The sequence below is a fragment of the Corvus hawaiiensis genome, chromosome 2 (assembly GCF_020740725.1).
Source record: "Corvus hawaiiensis isolate bCorHaw1 chromosome 2, bCorHaw1.pri.cur, whole genome shotgun sequence".
NCBI classification, from domain to species: Eukaryota; Metazoa; Chordata; class Aves; order Passeriformes; family Corvidae; genus Corvus; species Corvus hawaiiensis.
Window position 1 is genome coordinate 71,229,075 of NC_063214.1, and position 17,149 is coordinate 71,246,223.

The window sequence follows — 17,149 nt, forward strand, 5'->3', positions numbered from 1 at the left end:
TGAATAGGTGCACTGTGTATGGAGAATGGGTGAGACTCGTATTATAATGGACTGTAGAGAATTCAGTATGTGATGGGGCCCTAGGGTTTTGCTCAATAAAAAAGGAAATCCAATAATGTATTTCCTTAGAATGTATTCTAAGTTTTTTCCCCTTCACTTTGCCTAAGAGCTGCCTTTCTGAAGGCTGAATACCACATCACTTCTGTTTTCATTTCTCATTAATTTTGCCTGGAAATTCTATGCCTTATTGCCAACATTTGGTTTAGCCCAGAAAGACATAATTTCATGGCATCACAGGAATAGATATCTAATGGAGATCTATGGGGATCTCCATTGAAGTCACAATGGTTTTTTTAATAGGAGGGCTCTGCTCCAACCTCCCACCCCTCCAATACAGATGTTGTGCTCCAAAGGACAAAGGATCTGTCACTGACCTCCCTGAATCTATCCAAATAAGTGGTCTGTAGTGATAGCATTCAGCTAGGGAGCAAGAAGAAAAGTGGAAGACTACTAGGACTGTTAGTAGATGGAAAAAAATAAGTGAACAAGAAAGCAATGCTTCTAAAGTGCTGCTGGGGTCACCGGAGTGGTGGTAGGTTTCCACCTACCTCAGCAGTTCTGGCTGAGCAAAAAGAATTTAAAGGGATCAGAGGGGGAGACACATATGATGAACATACCTCATGAAAGGGGGTGGAATGAGTGGGAAGATACAGCATGTGCTGTAGGGGTGGATGGTAGTAAATCTGTGCTTTCATAATCACTTGTGACTATGCACTGAGGGTGGGATTCATTTCACATAAAGTCGATGTTTTTATCCTAGCTGCTCACACTCTGTGCCTCTCACAGGCAGTGGAGAGAGGTGAGTGTTTCTTAAAACATTAGTTTGTAGTTTTGCTGCTTTATTGGTAAAGAAAGAAGAGTTAGTTTTCCACATAATGCAAAACTTTTGTCCAATCCCTAAAGAAAGGATTTATTACTACTTTGGCAGGGAGCTGTGCTGGAAACTCTCCCGCTTCAGTTCCCTGGACAATGTCCTCCCCTGAAATATGCTTTGACTGTTCTGAACAGTGCATTGCAAATTTGCACACAGTGATATTGACATCTGGCTTTAGCATATGGGATACAGATAGTCCTTGATTGCTGAACAGCTATGATGTTTTGAAAAGAAACAATTGCATTTGAAGAATATGGGATCTAGAGTAGGCCTTGTCCTATCCCACACATCTTGCTGACATTTAGTTTTCTAAATTACCAGTCTGTTTATTAAATTTCCACAGTATAAAACCACCAAAATTTAGACGAGATTGAAGTAGATGGTAATATTGTCAGATATGCCAGCAAACAATCCACTGACAACACATGTTAGGAATCAGTCCATTACAATTAGTCAAGAACAATGCCAGAAGACGATGGGACTGAGTGAGAACAAACAAGCACAAAGGAAGGAACATGGGAGGTACTGAAGGTTCAGAAAATGTTCCCATCAATTTTGTATGTAAAAAACCACTTTGGTGAAGAATTTTTGCAACAATCTCAGCAATGTCAGCAACTGTATGTAGTGAGCTCATTTACACAGTAACAAAGAGTGCTGCTATCAGCTGAATATCAGTTGTCAGTTTGTCAGGAGATGGTCCTCCAAAGCAAAGTGAAATGCAGTTATACAGGGAAGGGAAGCAAATCTTTGCAACCCAAATTTATGTGAAGAAAACCAAAAATCTTGGTGTATGTTTTTCCAAATGATGCTGTATATAAAATATTACAAATTGGTTTACAAGCTGCTTTATTTTGCAGCCCAGTAGTTTATATCCCAATGTGATTTGGTGATTACAGGACTGTATATACCATTTATACACATTTCACATACTTTTCACCTAGTAAAAGTTCTTGTAACCAGGCTACCTGTAGACACTTTCCTAGCAGTCCTGTACCTTATGCCATAATTTCTGGGTGCTAGGATTTAAGGGTGATAAATGTCATTATGAATGTAAAGTCTGCCCAGTGTCTGACAGTTTCATGAGTAAATTTTGTATCAAAGCCATAGTATCTGTGTGAAAGATAGTGCATCTTCAAAAACTGGTGTTTAGCACTGATTTAAGGACCTCAGGGCCTTAAATAATCCTGCCTAACTGAGGTGCCTTTAGCAGTCACTTCAGCCTTTCTCAGTATTCAATGAAATGGGAATAGGAAGTGTTGTGATGAGTCAAACTGAATCTAACTTTTGAAGGTGCCCCTTGCATATTCAGGAAGTTGTTAACCTCCTATGTCAGTTATCTACTTGAAACCTGAATGGGAAAAATCTAGGACTATGTGGGCCAAAGTTAATATAGACAAAGTCCTAGCAAAGAGAAAATAAAGTGGAATGTTTTGGAATAATGCGTTGGCTATACAAAAGAACCTCCTGGCAACATAACCCTGTGAGTCATCAGAATAACTAAAACTGTCTTGCAATACGGGAAAGTGAGGGACTGTTGGACAGAGGAATAATAGTGGTTTTTTTCAAAGGAAAATAAATGAATGATATTTATTCAATTCAGGGTAATGTGAACGAGAGCATATTTGTACTATTCTAGCAGGTCAGTTCATGATCAAAGCCCTCCAATGCAACAGATCTCTTCACAAAATTTATTTGTACTAAAAAAACAAATGTGACAAAGAACTATGATACCGAGCAGCCAAATAAACCAAAGATGTATTTTCAAAATCTTTTAGATATATTTTCAAAGCCTTTTATCTTCTTACATTTTCACTCCCCAGTAGATAACCATTTTCACATACCTCTGCCAAGTTCATGCAAGACATATTCTTTCATTTCATCTTTATTTGTTATTAAATTTTCCTAAAATTTGCCTTTTGTTTTCAATCTTTTTAGAAGCTCCTTGTTGTGCTCTTTAAATATATGGGGCACATCCTTTCCAAGTCTTTCCCTGCTCCAGGCAAAAGAAGAGTAGAGAGTTTGCAGCAAAGATGCTAAATGTCTCTTTCATATCATCTTCTGGGAAGAAACGCCATCAGTAGCTCAACCTCCACATCCAAAGTGTCTTTAATTGTTTTGGCACTTGATCTCCCAGGAATGTCAACCCTTTTCATTCCAGAATCTGCAGTACATGTAATTTTAAAATCTGCCATACATTCTTGCACATTCAGTACAGTACTGTGGTACAGTAAACAACTGTGATTCAAAATGCATTACAGGTTTTTTTAGAGATTGCAAATACAGGAATATACAAGAAAAAGTGGGGGAAAAAACCAACCAAACAAAAAAACCATAACAAAAGCAAACAAAAAAAAGACACAGTATCCTACAACCCAGACTGCACTTTTTAGAGCATTGGCGTTCTTTTTACTCAAAATCTGAACACTTCCCTACCAGTCTGCATGATTCATGGCTGTGTTGCTCTGTTCTTTGTTTTGACACTTGGCTGGCCCATATAAAGATACTTTGAGAATGTACCATGATCTCTGATTGTGCTGAAATGTCACAGAGTGTGCAAAGGCCAAAGCAAGAGATTGCCTATGAGAAGCTCCATGCTTAGCTACTTCACTTATCTCAGCACACATACCCTGTTCTCTTTTCCTCACCTCATGTTAGTGATCCGGTCTCTCTGATGAGCTAAGCAATTCCTTAATCACTGGAAGCACTATGTACAGATGAAGATTAATAAATAACAATAAATATTCCTACAAATAGTTACTAGGTTTGACTTGAAAAACCTTTTAAAGTCTAACTCCCCACAGGCGCTGAAGCTGTTTAAGCTCAAGCCAGAGCAGGAATCTCAATGTAGGGGAATCATGGGCCTGATCCTGCAAACAGGGTCAGAGTGCAGCAAAATGTATAGGCAGGGGATACTTTTTTCCTTCACACTAATAATGAAGCTGTTCTGAGAGGTGAGTGGGAAAGAGGCTCTCCCCTGACAGACAGCAGAGGCCATCAGTACATTCAGGCCACTCATGTACCTATTCTGCTGCGTTCCTTGGTTTCAGCTCCCCTTGCCACGACTCTTTTATTTGGTATAAAAGTATTCTGAAGTGAGGATTTGTACCTGAATGTCCCATTCCTTAGGCAAATTCTCTTACCACTTGCTTAGAAAAATATTTTCTATTTTGGTCTTAAGCAGACAGTGAGTGACTCCAAATTACAATAATTTCCAGGATCTCACTGTCTTTTGATTGATGGGCTAATTACATGAAACCTATTCCGTATTAAGGAAATGCAGAGTGAAAATACAATTTCCCAGGAAAACATACTTCTCTTCATTTCCTCAGTTCAGCTTTCTTTGGACCTTCTGGGCCACTTCAAGCTCTGTGAAGGCAAATTCAATGGTCTCTTTGGTAGAGATGGACATTAGTGAGAGGCCACAGGGAAATTCATGTCCAAACCATTCTGATTTTAAAGGATGGCAGTCACTTGCTCCTTCACTTTGGATTTTTAGAAAATCCTAACCCTATTTAGGAGTAGGCAACATTATAGAGGAGATTTAATGAAGAATTTGAGGATAATTGATCTGTGTGGCAAGGTCAAAGCAGAAGTTATTAAAAATAGGGATTTTATTTAGGGAATGGATGGCATATATTTTTAAGTGATAAGCCCATAGGATGTTAAATATGTCCTCCTGGAAATTTAAAAAATGTAAACTATCATTACTCTGTTCTGTTCTGTGGTTGCAAGTGCTGGTGCCAGAATTTTTTTATGCCTGTGGTAACAAAATCTCTCTCCCTCTCCCTTTGCCCTTAGCCAGCCTTCCCAAGCCAGAAATTGCAACTGTTTTTAGGAGGAGGCATTTCACACTTGGTGCATATACACTTGTGCATACACATACATAAGTCCATACACAACGTGGTGGTTGTTACCTGAGTTGGTTTGGTCTTCAAAGTCCTCCACTGAGCTAGTGGACAAGAATGTCCTCCATGAAAAGATGACTTTTTAAAATACTGAAGCAGCAAGTCTACTTTGCAAATTGAGGAAAATTTGAATTTTTCCCCTTCACAGTGAGTTATTCCTTCTTTACATAGTTTTTCTGCTTGCATTCTGTATGGAAAAATGTCATTGTCATCAACACAAGCACCATACGAGGAGTGCTTCTGGCAAATGAATGTTTCTCATATGTAGGTTTTATTACTATTTTTTAATTGTGTAAAATTTCAAAACCCCATTTTAATACTCACTGCAGTAAATGGGAAGACAGTTGTTGACTCCCATGGACTTCAGATTAAGACACAGTTTTGGGAAATGGGTGTTCTAAAGCCCATTAGGACAGAATTGTTTTTTGAACTTGGCATCTTTAAACCCTCTTGTCTTTGTTTTGTGAGACACATAGTTTGTGATCAATAAAAAGACGTTATGCTGTCGTACATGCTGTAACTGAACCAACAACTTAAGTTGCACTGTAACTAAATCACAACCTTTGGACAAGTTACAAGGAAAATGTATTTGCTTTATTGATTTTTAGTCTCTTCTATGCTGATTGATCATTTACTTTGAAGACTGAAACAAGGATATGTAAATGAGTAGTTCTTTAGTCTAACTAAATTTCATACAACAAAATAATCTTTTTTGACTTCACATAAGAAGTGATTTAATTTAACCTTTTACTATCACTGTTTGCAAATACTTTAAGATAGGAATAGTAAGAAACTAGTTTAATTTAAATTTTTGTTGAAGAACCAGACAGGGACATGCTCCGATTTTTTGACTATTTTCTGACAAAAATAGCCCGTATTGTAGCAGCCAGAAGTCTGAAGCAGACTACAGGAAAAGGTGTCATAGGTATGCTACAGACCTCTTGGAAAAGCTTCTTGTTCTGGTAACAGTGCAGTCTAAATTAGGATAGTTCCACTGACTACGTCTTTGTTCTCTTTGTTCTCTACAAAATTGTTCTCTAATTTTATTGAGATTAAACATATGGTGTTGTTTCTGCTGTCTGATTAACTGCAACAGTTTTGAAGAGAAGAGAAATCAAAGATATTTCAAATTAGCTGTGAAAATGCTTGCCCTGCAATTCCAAATGTTTGAACAAACTTTTATAAGGAATTTGAAGGAAATTATATTATGTGTTTCTTTAGGCACTGTCATCAATCCAAAACAATAATCTTAGGAAAATCTGTAGAATCATATATATTGTTCTTTAACAACAGACAGAGCCAGAGCCTATTTCCACGGTGAGGACTGCTGTGCAAGAAAGGGAATTTTACAGAATCACAGAATATGCTGATTTGGAAGGGACCTATCCTGGGAATCACGCCGTGTGCCTGAGAGCATTGTGCAAACGCTTCTTGAACTCTGTCAGGCTTGGTGCTGTGACCACCTCCCTGGGGAGCCCGTTCCAGTGCCCAGCCACCCTCTTGGTGAAGAAATTTTTTCCTGATATCCAATCTAAACCTCCCCTGATTACTTTAGCTCAGGAGCACTCTGTACGAGCAGGGCCATAAAGCTTCCAGGCAGAACTGGCTGACACTCAGCTTGCCCTTGGTACTGACAGAGAATCTTGGGGCTTTTCTGTGTAATGTTTTTCCATGTAAACATACACACACATACTGAATGTGGGAAATTGTCTGAAAAGGACTCCTGGTGAAGCATGGATTGGACAGTAATAGACTGCTGCTCTCAGAAAGCCCTTTTACAGGTAGCATTTTTGCAATACCTGTAAGTAATGTGTCATTATTATTTGATAGCACTTTATGGACATTCAACAGGTGTGCACCTTTAAAACCCAGTATAAAGCATTATAATAATACTCAGAAATGAAAAAACAAGTCATCCTACTTTTTGTTCTTATCTTCAAACCCAATGTTAAGAGATCACTTAGACAGCTGATTTAGAGGGAAGTTAAACTCAAATGGCAAGTTGCATGAAGGGGCTCAGAAATGGTGTTTGTTTGAACTCATAACTATCCATCCTTCTGTAGGGTAGATAAGGCATTGACAAGAAAAGCATTATAGGAAAAATAAAAGGCCTAGGCTCCTTCCCAGACCACTTTTACTCTCAGGTGCTCTTTACTCTGTATGACTGTGTACTGTGCTCCTGGATATCAGGCTTACTACTGTTGTGTCTATGTAGTAACTATTTGTTCAAATGCATGATACTAAAAAAGCACTAACACATATTAATTTCTTTACATGCATACATGTCAAAAGTGGTGTATTTTTAGAACTAAACAAAGGCAAGCTTACAGATGCTTTTACATACTGAAGGAAAACATTACTCTCATCTTCCCAAGATACTGCTTTATGAAAATCTTCTTCACTATTCTTCAATCTTTTCTTATTATCTGAGACAAATGTTTGTATGTTGTCCCTGCTTCAATAAATTATATATATGTATCTCCTTCAGAATGCAAGCAACAAGATGACCACAGCTTCTTTCTGAACTATCAAGGGACTGAACTTTAATTTTCTGTTAAAAAAAAAGATCTGAAAGGAAAATTAAGTTTGAATCAATAAACTGGCATTGTAGGTTAGGAAAGAAAATCGGGAAGATATATGAGATATAGAAAATAGGAAAGAAATTAGGCAAGTGCTTTCGTGGCCATTTTGAAGGGTAAAACACATACATCCTGAGATTCAAATAAAGATTGGCAGACATACCTTTTTTTTAGGTCAGATCTTTCTATGGTCTAACAGTCTCACCTGTCTTGCTTATACAGTATTTGAGACCCCTTGTCTTATATAATAAAATTGCAGAAGTTGTTACGTAGTACAAGGGATTTTAATCCATTCTAATTTTCATATTATAATATTACAGTTATTACTTTTTCAATGAACATACTTATATTGTTATTCTAATCTTATTATACAGAAAACTTTTCAAACCATTCAAGCAGTTCAACCCTCTCGTTAGTGACTCATGTATGAACTTACCCTCTTTCTCTTCAGAATTATTCCATTCTGTAAATGAAAGAAAAATGAAGGGAGTGGTGGAAAACTTTAATTTCAGACTACATGTTGTTCATGAACTGTTTGTTTAACTCTGTTTGTATTGGTTGGGTTGATATCTGTGTCACATAATAGTTTTTTTCCTTCTTGATCGGAAGCTAAAAATGAATCACAAAACAATCACTAGTGACTAACAGCAATCACTCTCATTTTTATTATCTAGTCACAGCAGCAGTTGTGAAACATTTTAGTCTCAAATATTTTCAGAGTAACCTGGTAATTGTCGGCATTCTCAGAATAGAGAATGTGATTGAGAATGACCTGTCTGTGTCCATTCACACACACATTTGCTGATATAAAAATCTATTCACCACAGAATTATTTTTCACAGTTTTCCTGTCTCACCTATTTCACCACCAGTAACTTTTAAGTACAGTTTGGTGACGTTCTCATATACAGAAAAATGACGTAAGTTATAGGTCCAAGTCCTGTTTGCACAAGCAAATCCTGCAGAAGAAAAACATTAATGACAATGCAAAATCCATTGTCCCTCGGCCTTTGTAAGTGGAAACCCCCTGGGAAGTTGGTGCTGAATGATTTTCTGTTAATTATCTCTTATTTATCCTTTCTACCTATAGTCACACAGTGACTATTGTGTGTCTCCAGTAAACATCTCAGCAGAAGCTCGTAATGAGAACCTAAAGATGCCCTGTGTCAGGAAAGAGATTGTAACTGAGGTGAATGAGTGCCCCAGCTCTTCCGGCACTATGAATCCTTTAGGAAGATTGTTTAAAATCTGATTTCAAGCCATGTAAGCTGCATTATTTTAATATATATTTGTGGCTCTGCTCTCACAAATCTATGATTCATGACAGGAATGCAGCTTGGATCTCTTGCAATGTAAGCAGCTGCAGATACTTCAAATACTTGGGTACATGTGATCCAGCAGCTTGCTATAAATTTGCCCCTAAAAATAAAGTAACAAGTGATTGAACAGTGATAGGAATTAAACATGGCAGTGAGTGAATGGAATGCATAAGTCCTTACCTCAGAAACTTTTATTAAGGCAATTGCTATAATTAAAACCAAAATGAAAAAAGAAACACTCTAGAATATTACCTTTGAACAAACTGGCTGCAAGATTCCTTTAAAAGGTTTTTTTTAAATAACGTTGGACACTGAAATAAAATATTTGTTGGTAGGCAATGTCACTGAGCACAATATTTATGTTGTTACATCATCTGAGAGTCAACTGTGTTTCCACTTTCCATGAGTTACTGAACCAATTTGGTTTCAAATTTCCCCTAACTTTTTACCATGGGAACACAATAGGCAAGTAACAGCCCTGAGTTTTTGATCCCAAAAGGATATTTTGCTGTGTGATTTATCTGGAAGCTGACTGGAAGATTTCAGAGTAAACAGAAGAATTCCCACCAACAACAATCAGCTTTGAATCTGCCTCTGATAACTGAAATAATGATTTATGTGGCCTCTTATATTTGTATTCCTCATTTATTTGCCCTCATTTTAAGACCAGCACAGTCTGTGTTCAGTAATCCACATAGGATGAAACAGTGTGTCAGCATTTCTCTGAGCTGATGCTTCCATGTCATCCCTGTTTTCACATACAGTTTTAATATAGAACCTTGGAGAAAATGGAAAATTTTAGGAGATTTCATGGTCAAGTCATATAATTAGATTCCACTAGGAAGTCTCAGAGTAGCTAACTAGGGACTTGGTAGAGAATTTCAACCTAGAGGCAGAAGAGTAAATGTGGATTGGGTGTAGCTACACTGCAAACCTCAGTTCTAGAAGTTTTCTAAGAGACCCATCTGAGGATCTGTATAGCCTCCTGCATACAAACTTCCTCTTCTGCAGGCCTATTGTTTCTGCTGTCCTCAGTTTCCTCTCTTACACATTCACAACAAGAATGAAGGTGCAAAACTTGGTTTGAAAGAGGTCACAAAAGATAAAGATTTTTCAAGTACTTGTGTGCCTGTCTTTGTGGTGTAGGGTGGCTGAACACTAACTCCTAAATTTCTTTGCCTAAAGGCTGGACACTGGCTCTGAGCTTATCTCTCAGCCTCCCCCTTCATCAAAAGAAAGATGAAGGCATCTCCAGAAGGAACAAATGTGTTGGGGATTGAATCAGGGAGGAATGCCAGTTGAAAAGCTGAATGAATGTTAAAAAACATTGCTATTTCCTGAAGCCTCAGCTGAGTTAATTGTAACTCATCTGTTACTGACAAAACTAATTCTGATTTGTTTAAAAACACATCTGCCTGGATACAGCATTTCTGGTTTTTTCCCTGAGTTATCTCAGTAAAATCTATGTATTGCAGTACAGTAGCAGTACTGCAGTCTTGTTCAAATAAATGTAATATCATTTTTCTCTGAAGCACCCTGTCCATGTGTGTCTGTCAACTGTGCTTTGTATCTCCCGCTTTAAATGTGATGGGATGAGGAAAAAAACAGTGTTTATTTTGCTCTTGAATGCTGCACAAGCTGTTTAATATGTTTCTTATGAGTTACCATTAAGAAAGGATTCCACATTTAAAGGAAGCTTATGAGGATATAGGCAAGTGTGAGTGTGGTCTTTTCAGAAGAATGTTTGATTGAAGACCTGTTTTTGGACATGAGGTAAGGAAAAAGATCACTTAACCTGACTTGAATAAGTGGAGATTAAAGGTTAAAAGCTTTAAAGCTTTAAAATGCATTAGCAACAGAACAGTAAATACAATCCATGGAGACATGGAGGAATTAGCAAAACAAATGTTAAACGAAGAAATGCACTCTAAGATTCACTGGAATCTCCACACAAAGTCTGAATGCAGAGCACATTTAAATGTTTCACTGGTTGTTTTAAAATTGTCTTTGTATTCCTTATATTGGCTCTAATGGACATAATACTAAGCCTTGCCATGAATTATGCAAGCAACTTTTATGTAGATGTTTCCATGTTTTAGCTTGCCTAGAGTTTTGTAGTTTTAAAGGGCAAATTTTACCATATACCTCATTTAACCTATTGCTTATTTGCTTGGCGTGAACTGCTGATGCATCAGTAATGCAGTCACAATCTTGTTCAAAAAATTCCTGTACAGTATTAAGGAAAACAAAGTTACTGTCATCAGTGATGTAACCTTATTGTATTGTAGACACAATATAATTTTTTATAAGTACAACATCTGCTTAATGACAGTATTCGACTTAGATATGTCTATTTTAACACGTATCATGGCTACCTTCAACAAATGCTTTGTTTCTCTGTTTACTGATTATTACAGCTCAGTAAGTCCCACAAAGCCCAGATAATTTTCTGAAAACAGTTCCTCCACAAAATAGAGGGGTGATTCCAGGCAGGGCATACTGCAAGAGCCTAATTGTAAATAGGGAAGCTGTGTATTAACAGAGCATATCTCTGTGTGGAAAGGTAGAACAAAAAGTAAAATTGTAATTTTTAACTGTTTCCACTATTGAAATAGTGATTATTATATACATATACATATATATATATATATAAAATATAGTAGAAATAGTGCATATAACAGTGAATATTGGATAACATCCAAGGTTCTACCAGGGTTCTCAAACTGGCAGTCCCCAGACAGGGAAGTCAAAATCAACACCTCTGCTTGATCTTCTGCACCCAGGGCAAAATATTACTGATGGTGGAAATCTTGTGTTTGTAGATGCAACAGATTTGGGCTTGCACCTACAGAAGTCAGTGTTAAAATTTTGGTCCACTTCAACCAAGTGAGGCCATGGTGCATAGGTGAGAATACAGAGCAGAAAACAATCAAAGATTTAAAAATATAGATTATATTCAACAGTCTGCAAGTGTAATTATAACATATGACACTTAAAAGAATAGGAAATTTGAAATATATGGTAGCTTTTTTGCTAGCATGAGCCACACCTTTCTAAAATTTGACTTCTTAAATCTTCCAGCTAATATATAACAAATTGCTCTCATTGCAGAATGTTCAGATATAAGAGCTTCTCAAGAGTGACTGAACTTATTTTGAACTTTTATTTTCATTTAAACTCTCCATTAAGGAATTTGGGAGGGTGAGCAGGGTAGAAAGGCATTTGTTTAGATTTTGCTTTTAATAAAGTTTTAACACTTTGATATCAGTCTCTGATTAGATGCAGTATCCCACATTCCAAAGTGAAGACAGGCTATTTGCTCCCTCTCTCCTCCGCCCAGCACATATCTTACTTCTGTCTTTTAAGCAGAGCCTCTGATTCAGCCTAATTATTGTCATTAGCAGCAGTTTTCTGCAGAGCAGCATTCCTTGCCGTGGCCTCTCCTTTTCAACTCAATAAAGGATTATCCTAAAGGCCAGTCTATTAATCCTATTTCCAGTTACTTTGTGAGGGGGAGGGTTCCAGATTCCCTGTGCCCATTCTGTTTTTGAAGCTTGGCCCCAAATAATGGATTTTCCTGGCATTTATCACATTACTCTGTAAAATGCCTAAGGATGGGATTCATCTGCAGTGTAGTCGTCTGCATCTGACCAAGTCCTGGTTCCTTTTATAGTCAATAGATATCAATAGACACTCTGAGCGTGTGATTCATCCCATCTCAAGATAGACATCTAATTTAGGTCAGGTGACTCACTCCCTGGAAGTACTTATTGACTATAAAGGGAATCTGAATGACTAACTCAAAGATTTTTAAAGTGAAATGAGGTGAAACTCATCCTACATGCTTCACATCTTCAATACCCTTCTCCTTGAATGGTTACTCTCGCTGTCTTTAACCCACTTGCTTCACAGAGCTTGCTACCATTTTCCAACTCTCCTGTGAAACTCAGTCACCAGCTTTCATTTCAGTTCATCCCACCTGGGAAGACAGTCCTCAAGCCTTGCCAGTCTTCTTTTCCCTGGATACTTAGTGACTCCATTATGCATCTATTATCTCTTAGGACTTCAGCCCTGGTATCAAATATTGTTTCATCTTTTCATACTTGCTTCCTGAAGCAAGTTCTTTTTCTTAGCTCACCTTCAATTCAAAGAAAGAAAACCTGTTTGTTTACTTAATATTAGGAAATGGTATAGAATTTTGAAGTTCCATAACATTAAATCATAATTAATAAGAAATAATTGATTTGTTTGTTTTACATTTAGGATTTTCATCAGCCATTTTAGTGGTTACAGTATGTGGCTTTCTAGCTATGTTAATTTAATTCTACCTTCCTCTCTGGCTACACTTATTCATCAGGGAAATCCCAGTGGAACTTGCATTTGTATTTTCAAAAATAAATAATAAGTTTGAATTTTGGCCCATGTCTTCCTCCTGTAGTGAGCGAGATAGTTGCTGACTGAGAGTCTCTGTCTCTCATGTGGTCACATAAATTAGAGTCCTGATCAACAATGACAAGCATTCTGCTAGCTCGACAAACATTAATCTGGTTAACTCCCCTTCTTCCCACTCCTTCCTGACACAGAGGAAAGAAGTGCCTTTGGAGAAAGTCTGAGATGTGAAGGTCGATTTTATTGTAACTATAATGTGGCAAGGGGGCTTCAAGAGCCTTCAGGAGTTTATAAAAATTCCAAGCAGAAAACAAACAAGCAATGCAAAGCATAAAAGGCTGGGGTTTTTGCTTGCTTTCTTTTACAATAAACAATTAAAATAATTAGTTTTATTGTTTATGAGATCTTTAAAAAAAATTTCCACATATTCACACAAATATTTAAATCTGAAAGTCTGAGATTCACCTTTTTTTTTTTTAAATATAACTTATTCTGTAGAAAACAAACTTACTTGAACAATAAAATGAATTGCCACATTTAAGATTAGAATCTTACAGGATTTTTTATATTTGGTATGCAGTTCTTTCATATACATCTCTACATCCTCTTCAGGATGCATTCCTCATACTTAATAAAATGATGCATAGCCTGTGGATTGCTTCTTGTAATTTAGGAGGCAGAGAGAACATCTGGAGGTGAAGTCTCCTGAAGTCTTTTATCTATCAGGCATGAGTGTTTTCGATTGCTTCACTCCCTTGAAGGGTTCCACAAACTCCTTATCAGGAGCTCTATAGACTATTGTCTTCATTACCAATTTAAATCAGAGTGATGCTGGTGCTCTATAAAATTTGAAGCCCAAGAAAGTATATTCTTCAGTCTATCCCATTTGTCACATATTTCTTTTTAACCTGGTTTTATAAATACCTTTCCCTCAAAGGGAAGAGGTTTTAAAATTTTTTTCTAAGCAAGGGGAGTGTTTTGAAGATTCCATATACAGTTGACTTCAGGAATGAAAGTCTGTTGTTTTGATCCAGAAAGAGTTTATATAAAGGATAAGGAAAGGAAAATATTCTTGAAAAAACAACCCCCTCCTCTTAAGTTGTATGTTTTGGAGCATAAGGCAACATAATCAGGATCTTCTGTTTTGATTAGTGCAAAAAAAAATTAACAAGACAAAGTTCATGGTATTTGTCTAATTTTCATAGCTCATTACAGACATTATGCAAAACTGTGAACTGCCAACAGCGAGTACTGTTTCTGCCCAGAAAATGCACAGGCTCTATATTTTAGAAGAGTAAGATACAAGGTCTTCTGTAGGGTAGATTTCAAAGTTATTTACATTTGACTGAGGCTATGAGTTATAAATAAAAATAACCTAGAAAAACAACCCGAGTCCATCCAAACTCAATACCCACAGCTTTTTATCATTCCATTCTGAAATATTGTCTTGTTTAATTATATTTCCTCTGTCTCCTTTTCCTCTTCTATAAAAACCAGAGAAATTACTGTCACATTGATCCTAATGTGTTGAACATCCTATGTAGTCTGGGAAGGAATTGTTTCAAGCATGGCCTTATGTATTTGATCATTCTGGGACACTTACCTGCTTGTAACTGCAGAGCACTGTTCTCAAAACACCTAATTTTCAGCCACTGAACAAGCTCTTTATCATCTAAACACCGAGAATATCAAACCGGTAGTCATATAGCTCATGACAAAAATACGCTTTTATCCTATAGCTCAGGTGTTGTAGAGCAGTTTTACTAGAACTTGTGTAGGACCTATGACAATCCTATTCCTATAAAAAAGAATAATTACACCACCACCACCAGCACTATCACCAGTTGCTGCTGTGTTTCAAGAGAAAGGGTGATCCATATATTTGTATACTGAAAATTACCATCTCAATAGCCTCAGCATCTCAGCATCTTCACATTTATAGGTGTGCCAAAACTTCACAGATCCCTTTGGTCAGCACCATCAAAGTTCTGGTTACTTCAAAGCTCTGCAGCTATGTACACATGTGGAAAGTACGTCAGCCTTCGTGGAGCAGGGCAGCTTGCTGCTTGTTGTTCATTCCTTTGCCCAGGCCACAGCCAAACCTCAAACAATACACATCCTCAGGTATGTGGGTAGCATTATGTCCCCTTGTGGGTGCTCTATGGGATGCTGCTTTCTTCTCAATCCTAAACGAGAAGACAGGGGTTTTACTCTCCTTACTCATAACGCCTTGCCTCTATTTTTAGGAACACGTATTTTGTGGAATGCAGCCTTACTCACTTGCAGAAGATCAGTGTACAAAATCTCTGTGCATTTATTGCAAGAACAATGTGTAAAAACAGCCTCACTGAATGTGATCATACATCCTTATAGTGCAGTATCCTGTCACAGACAGTGGCCAATAAAAAAAATATTCTGGAAGAAAACTGTAAAGAACAGGGTAACCATTCATGGTGACAGACAGGAGAAAGGCCTTTTGCATGCTGCTGGAAAGTAATGGGGGTTTTTATTTGGTAAGTACAGGCATTGTGAAAGTCATTGGGGAAGAGAGTAACAAAAAACAAACAGATCAGAAAACAAAAATAAAAAGTACTTTATTCATTTTAAGTAGTGTACTTGGGAAAGACTATAGGGAAAAAGCAAGTGATCATGATGGCAGTGGTGAGGACCAGTCCTTTCGGAAAATGCTTTCCCTCTCTGGAACCTTTCTGCAGTTAGCACGCAGTGTTCTTCACCCCTGTGTGATGCTCAAGGTCTTCTCTGCAAGGGAAGTCTATGTGCAGGGTACAGTTTGAGGTTTGTTTGCCTTTTTTATCTTTGGATTTATAAGCTGCATCATATCAGTATGTCTTCATGTATGCATACCCTCTTTAAGAACAAAAATCAATCACTGCTGAAGCCAATGCAATACCCTAGGCCTGAAATGCTAAAAACTGAGGATTTTTCAGTCACTCAAAACAGTTTGAGTGCTCAGAGTGCACAGTTTTTCTCAGTGTTTTTTTGATTAATCTTTGTTTAATTTGTTATTTCAATAATTTATTAATACAGGCATTTTTCCTGTCCCATGGAATAAGTCACTCATTCAAAAGAAAATCCAATTAAAGTGGCTACCTGCAGCTTTGCATGTCACAAGCATACACATTTCCAAGGCAAAAATCTAAACTCCTTTAGCATACAACTGATTAATGGCAAGCAAGTACTACTTTGCTTAGGAGAAGCTATTTTGATGTGACCAGAAATTTCTTAACTAGACAAAGAAACCGGCTTTTGTATTTCTTACAGCATTTGCTTTTCATGGATTCCTTCCCAGTAGCATGGCTTTAGATTTATGGGATACTTAATATCTTTGCTTTACATTCCAGAAACAGAAATCTGATATAAAACAGAGATTAAGATATCAAAAGCAATTCTTTCTACTTTTTTTTTTTTTTTGCATAAACAACAACAGCCAAGAATTTAGTACAACTTGCAGTTGATTGCAGCAGATTTTTACAGTATTTATTTTTTAATTGCTTTGAACACCAGAGATTTATAAGTGATACCTCTGTCGGGTCAGGGACTCTACCAGTGTAGTACATATTTATTTAGTAAGCTAACCTTCACTGGCATTATTTATTATCATGGCTCCTTTGACTCAGGATAATTTTAAGATTCAGTTGAGCATAGCTGAAACAGCAGAGCTCTTCAGCCAAAAAAAGTGCATTACCAAGTCACTGGTGTATGATGGAGAGCTCAGCTGAGCGTGTCTGCAGCACAAAACATACTGCACAATGCAGATGCTCGCCCAGGTTTTAAGTAGTACAGCCACACTGACATCCTTCTGCTGCTCTCTGGAGCTCAGGGCAAGCATGGGGTATGGCTTTGCTGTCTTGTATCATGAAGACATGCCCCAGAGGCAAAGGGATTAGCAAGCTGCATCTGTGCGTAAGAGTGTGAGAAATACCACAGAGGCAGAGGAGATACAGAAAAACCAGAAAAGCTGCCAGAAGCAGCACTGGGAAATGGCTGGCAAAAGAGGCTCAGG